The sequence below is a fragment of the Mobula birostris genome, chromosome 1, assembly GCF_030028105.1.
Source record: "Mobula birostris isolate sMobBir1 chromosome 1, sMobBir1.hap1, whole genome shotgun sequence".
Lineage (NCBI taxonomy): Eukaryota > Metazoa > Chordata > Chondrichthyes > Myliobatiformes > Myliobatidae > Mobula > Mobula birostris.
Window position 1 is genome coordinate 24,677,686 of NC_092370.1, and position 6,000 is coordinate 24,683,685.

General features: G+C 46.9%; 1 long non-coding RNA gene across 1 annotated transcript in view; it reads left to right on the plus strand.

Annotated features, from left to right (window-relative positions):
• LOC140194107 (uncharacterized) overlaps positions 1–2,856 on the plus strand; it is a 130,414-nt gene extending 127,558 nt beyond the window's left edge. Inside the window, exon 4 of the long non-coding RNA XR_011885046.1 lies at positions 2,730–2,856. This is a non-coding gene — a long non-coding RNA (uncharacterized lncRNA). The remainder of the gene's footprint in view (positions 1–2,729) is intronic.
• Positions 2,857–6,000: the final 3,144 nt, after the last annotated feature.

Consider the following 6,000-nt stretch of genomic DNA (forward strand, 5'->3'; position numbering starts at 1 on the left):
AGATTTTCTAGGACGCTGCCTGGTTTGGAGAGCAGTCTTACGAGGATAAGACTTGCTGAATGAGTGAGCTAGGGCTTTTCTCTTTGGAATGAAGGAGATTTGATAAACGTGTTCAAGATGATAAGAGGCATAGATAGAGTGGGTAGCCGGGGACTTCTTCTCAGGGAGTAGTGGGCAGTGAGGAAGGCTATTAAAACTTGCAGCAAGATCTGGACTAGTTGAAAAAATAGGCTGAAAAATGGCAGATGTAATTCAATGAAGACGAGTGTGAGGTGTTGCATCTTGGGAGGACGAACCAGGGTAGGATTTACATGGTGAGTGGTAAGGCACTGAGGACTGCAGTGAAACAGAGAGATCTTGGAGAACAGATCCATAATTCCTTGGAAGTGGCATCACAGATGGATAGAGTTGCAAAGAGAACCTATGGCATGTTGGCTTTCATAATTCTAACTACTGAGTACAGGGGTTGGGATGTTATGTTGAAGTTGCATAAGGTATCAGTGAGGCCTAATTTGGAGTACTGCATACAGATCTGGTCACCTACCTACAGGAAAGATACCAAAAAGATAGAAAGAATGCAGAGAAAATTTACAAGACTGTATATGAATGGGAGGTGTATGGAGGCTATGGTCTGGGTGAAGGTCAATGGGACTAGGCAGCATAATAGTTTAGCACGGACTAGATGGAGTGAAAGGCCTGTTCTGTGCTGTTGCGTTCTATGACTCTATAATTCTAAATGGATAGTGCAAGGGGACCTAATTTTAAGGTGTTTGGTGGAAAAGTATAGAGGCAGTGTCAGAGGCAGGGGTAAATATATTTTACACAGAGAATGGCAGGTGCAGGGAATGTGCAGCTGAGGTGGTGGTAGAGACAGATACATCTAAAAATCTCTTAGATAGGCTCATAGATGACAGAGAAACGGAGGGCTATATAGGAGGGAAGGATGTGACTAAACACATTGATGAAGGACAGGCAGTAGATGTAGTGTATATGGATTTCAGCAAGGCATTTGATAAGGTACCCCATGCAAGGCTTATTGAGAAAATAAGGAGGCATGGGATCCAAGGGGACATTGCTTTGTGGAACCAGAACTGGCTTGCCCACAGAAGGCAAAGAGTGGTTGTAGACGGGTCATATCCTGCATGGAGGTCAGTGACCAGTGGTGTGCCTCAGGGATCTGTTCTGGGACCCCTACTCTTCGTGATTTTGATAGATGACCTGGATGAAGAAGTGGAGGGATGGGTTAGTAAATTTGCTGATGACTCAAAGGTTGGGGGTGTTGTTGATAGTGTGGAGGGTGGTCAGAGATTACAACAGGACATTGATAGGATGCAAAATTGGGCTGAGAAGTGGCCGATAGAGTTCAACCCAGATAATTGTGAGTTGGTTCATTTTGGTAAGTCAAATATGATGACAGAATATAGTATCAATGGTAAGACTCTTAGTAGTGTAGAGGATCAGAGGGATCTTGGGGTCCGAGTCCATAGGACACTCAAGGCTGTTGTGCAGGTTGACTCTGTGGTTAAGAAAGCATACGGTGCATTGGCCTTCATCAATTGTGGGATTGAGGTTAGGAGCTGAGAGGTAATGTTGCAGCTATATAGGACCCTGGTCGGACCCCACTTGGAGTACTGTGCTCAGTTCTGGTCACCTCACTACAGGAAGGATGTGGAAACCATAGAAAGGGTGCAGAGGAGACTTACAAGGATGTTGCCTGGATTGGGGAGCATGCCTTATGAGAATAGGTTGAGCGAACTCGGCCTTTTTTCCTTGGAGTGACGGAGGATGAGAGGTGACCTGATAGAGGTGTATAAGATGATGAGAGGCATTGATTGCGAGGATAGTCAGAGGCTTTCTCCCAGGGCTGAAATGTCTAGCACGAGAGGGCACAGTTTTACGGTGCTTGGAAGTAGGTACAGAGGAGATATCGGGGTAAGTTTTTTACGTAGAGAGGTGAGTGTGTGGAGTGGGCTGCCGGCGATGGTGGTGGAGGCAGGTACGTTAGGGTCTTTGAAGAGACTCCTGGACAGGTATATGGAGCTCAGAAAGGTAGAGGGCTATGAGTAACCATCGGTAATTTCTCAGGTAAGGACATGTTCGGTACAGCTTTATGGGCCGAAGGGCCTGTATTGTGTTGTAGGTTATCTACCACCCACTTGGCCACCCCACAGAGCCTAGGCAGCATGCCTCAGGAGTGCAAATAAGGGGTATTAACATCTAGTCCAACATAACATACCTTCTATGCTCTGTTTCAATCGATGTTAGAATATTGGCACAACATCATGGGCCGAAGGGCCTGTACTGTGTTGTAATGTTCTATGTTTTGTGTTCAAGTAGCATCCATAGTTGTCAGCACCCAAAATTTGTCATCAGTCAAATTTTCAAACACTACAGCCCAAAATTTGTCAGTACTTGCTCCCACACATTGCTGTTAAAGGCTGATTCTGGCGCCAATCTCACCCCTTCTCACCTGCCAATCACCTCCCTTTGCTGCCTCCTTCCCTTTCCCTCATGGTCCACTCTTCACTTCCATAAGATTTCCTCTTCTTCAGATGTCTACCTTTTCCACCTATCTCCCCCCAGCTTCTTACTTCATCACCCCTTCCTCACCTTTCCGCTTACCTGGTTTCAGAAGGTACCGGTGGATTTTACAGACCCAGGTAACGTCTTCCAGATCATCCATGAAACAGTTCATTGTTCTTCTCTTTTGTTTTTCTTTTCTTTTCAAGGTGATTGAAAACTACGGTTCTTCGCAAACAATGGGTTTTCCGACCGACTATGCGGCCTAGCACTTCACTATCTCCAGGAATGGCGTGGAAGGCGTTTGCTCTTGGGGCTGGGAGGTCAGAAATCAGGGAGCAGCCCCATGGGTGACATGCATCCTTGCCAATGTCGCTGACTGAAGCATCATGGGAGACTGAAACATTGAGACTGGAACACCAAGAAAGCAGGCGGTATGTTTGCTAATCACCGGCTGCTGTCGGAGGAAGGCCCCAAGCAATCCCTCTCTCTATTTCTCTTTCGATGGAGAATGACAGCCTGGTGGGCTTGGAAAAGCGAGGGCTTGTAACATTGGGAAAACACGTTGCCGATCTCCGCTCTTGTTGTTGCAGGAGTCTTGTCAGTGCCTGTCTGAGGTACCGAAGTGCTGGTCTGTGGACTGTGGTTGATGCACTCGGGATCATTGGCTCTAGGGCGCTTCTGCGTCTGTTTGCATGGTGGAGGAGGTGGGGGGGGGTATCAATGCATTTGCTGCTGCTTGTGCGAAGGGACGGGGGCTTCAGGGCTTTGAGGTTTCTAATATTCTATGGAGTTTCTTTGTTTTGTGGATGTCTGTGAAGAGGACAAATTTCAGGCTGTGTATTGGATACATACTCTCTGATATTAACTGTACTTTGAAACCTTTCACCTGCCAACATTTACTCTTTCCTCACCCCACAGCTACCTTTTCCATCTTCTTCCCCTTAGCCCAGTGAAGGGTCTTGGCCCAAAACATCAACAGTTATTCCTCTCCACAGATGCTGCCTGACCTGCTGAGTTCCTCCAGCATTTTATACGTGTTGCTTTGGGTTTCCAGCATCTGCAGAATCTCTCAAGTTCAATCTGTCTTTGCCCACTCTGGGTTAACAGAGAGCCAGTCTCGCATCTATGCTTCTCAGAGCAGCAATGTTTATGCATGCTGCACTTTTACAACATCTTCATCACTGAGATCTTTGATCTAACAAAACCACAAGTGCATACTGATACACTGGCTATGCATCTATGATGCAGCTGCAAGTAAGTTTTTGTTCAGTGATTTTCTTTCCTAGAAACCATAGAAAAACTACAGCACAGGAACAGGCCCTTTCGCCCTTCTTGGCTGTGCCGAACATTTTCTGCCTAGTCCCACTGACCTGCACACGGACCATATCCCTCCATACACCTCCCATCCATGTATCTGTCCAATTTATTCTTAAGTGTTAAAAAAGAACCCGCATTTACCACCTCGTCTGGCAGCTCATTCCATACTCCCACCACTCTCTGTGTGAAGAAGCCCCCACTAATGTTCCCTTTAAACTTTTCCCCCCTCACCCTTAACCCATGTCCTCTGGTTATTTTCTCCCCTTGCCTCAGTGGAAAAAGCCTGCTTGCATTCACTCTATCTATACCCATCATAATTTTATATACCTCTATCAAATCTCCCCTCATTCTTCTACGCTCCAGGGAATAAAGTCCTAACCTATTCAACCTTTCTCTGTAACTGAGTTTCTCAAGTCCCGGCAACATCCTTGTAAACCTTCTCTGCACTCTCTCGACCTTATTTATATCCTTCCTGTAATTTGGTGACCAAAACTGAAAATAATACTCCAGATTCGGCCTCACCAATGCCTTATACAACCTCATCATAACATTCCAGCTCTTATACTCAATACTTTGATTAATAAGGGCCAATGTACCAAAAGCTCTCTTTACGACCCTATCTACCTGCGGCGCCACTTTTAGGGAATTTTGTATCTGTATTCCCAGATCCCTCTGTTCCACTGCACTCCTCAGTGCCTTACCATTAACCCTGTATGTTCTACCTTGGTTTGTCCTTCCAACATGCAATACCTCACATTTGTCTGTATTAAACTCCATCTGCCATTTTTCAGCTCATTTTTCCAGCTGGTCCAAGTCCCTCTGCAGGCTCTGAAAACCTTCCTCACTGTCTACTACACCTCCAATCTTTGTATCATCAGCAAATTTGCTGATCCAATTTACCACATTATCATCCAGATCATTGATATAGATGACAAATAACAATGGACCCAGCACTGATCCCTGTGGCACACCACTAGTCACAGGCCTCCACTCAGAGAAGCAATTCTCTACTACCACTCTTTGGCTTCTTCCATCGAGCCAATGTCTAATCCAATTTACCACCCCTCCATGTATACCTAGCGACTGAATTTTCCTAACTAACCTCCCACGCGGGACCTCTAAGTCAAGACAGCGTGTAGCTTAGAGGTGAGGCAATGACGAGGTGTTCTCAAGCGCCTGGTGCTTTTCTCATTCTTGGCATTGGAGGTTACAGTTTTGGGGATGTGCTGTTGAAGTGGGCTGGGCTGATAACTGCACTGTATTTGTGGATGGCAGAGGGTGGTGCGAGTGTGTGACGAGCTCGAGCTGCCAGCTGAAGTGGTTGATGTGCGATCTGTTGCAATATCGAACAGAAGTTTGGGTAGGTACATGGATATGGAGGGCTGTGATCCGGGTGCAGGTAGATGAGACTAGGTCAAAAAACAGTTCAGCACAAACTAGATTGGCCTAAAGGTCTCTAGTGATCTATGATGAAGTCCAGGTGGAGGAAATTATTGTTGACAATGGTTCACAGCATAGCAACCAAGCAGGTTACAAACCGGCAAGATGGCGCCAGTGACCAACAGCAACATCTTGCAGACAGCTCCTTCCTTGAGATGTACTTCGTCTTCTTCTGTAGTGCGATCAACTGCAGCCTGTGGTTTTCTTTTTAAGAATGTATTTTTGGCCAACTGCGATCTCCTGGGGGATGCGGCCTGGACTGCAGCTACGGCCGTTGCTGGGAGTGTACGCTGAGGTGATTCCTAATGGCGGAACACGAACCTGTGGTTAGCTGCATTACTCCGCGCCGATTAAAACGTCCAAGTTTAAAATCAACGAGGACGAGGCGGAAAACAAACCAGTGTCCAGTGCCACCTGTCTGCGTTTGGGAGGCCTCCCTCTCGCTGCTGCCGGTGGAAAATGCAGGCGTCTTGGGCCCCACACTGATAGGTTCAATCGCCTTGGCGGTTCATGGCAGTGGACTCACTTTCCACTGCAGCTTGACGTTTATTGTCCTCAGCAGTGAATGCATCTCACTATTTGATCAAGGCTCTTCGGTGTGGAACTGGATTTGCGGCTGTGGCCTGCAACCATCAACACAGCGCCGAACTGACTAACTCGGCGCCTGTGGCCATGGCCATCAGCTTTGGGACTGGATTCACCTCGCAGGGTCATGGCTGT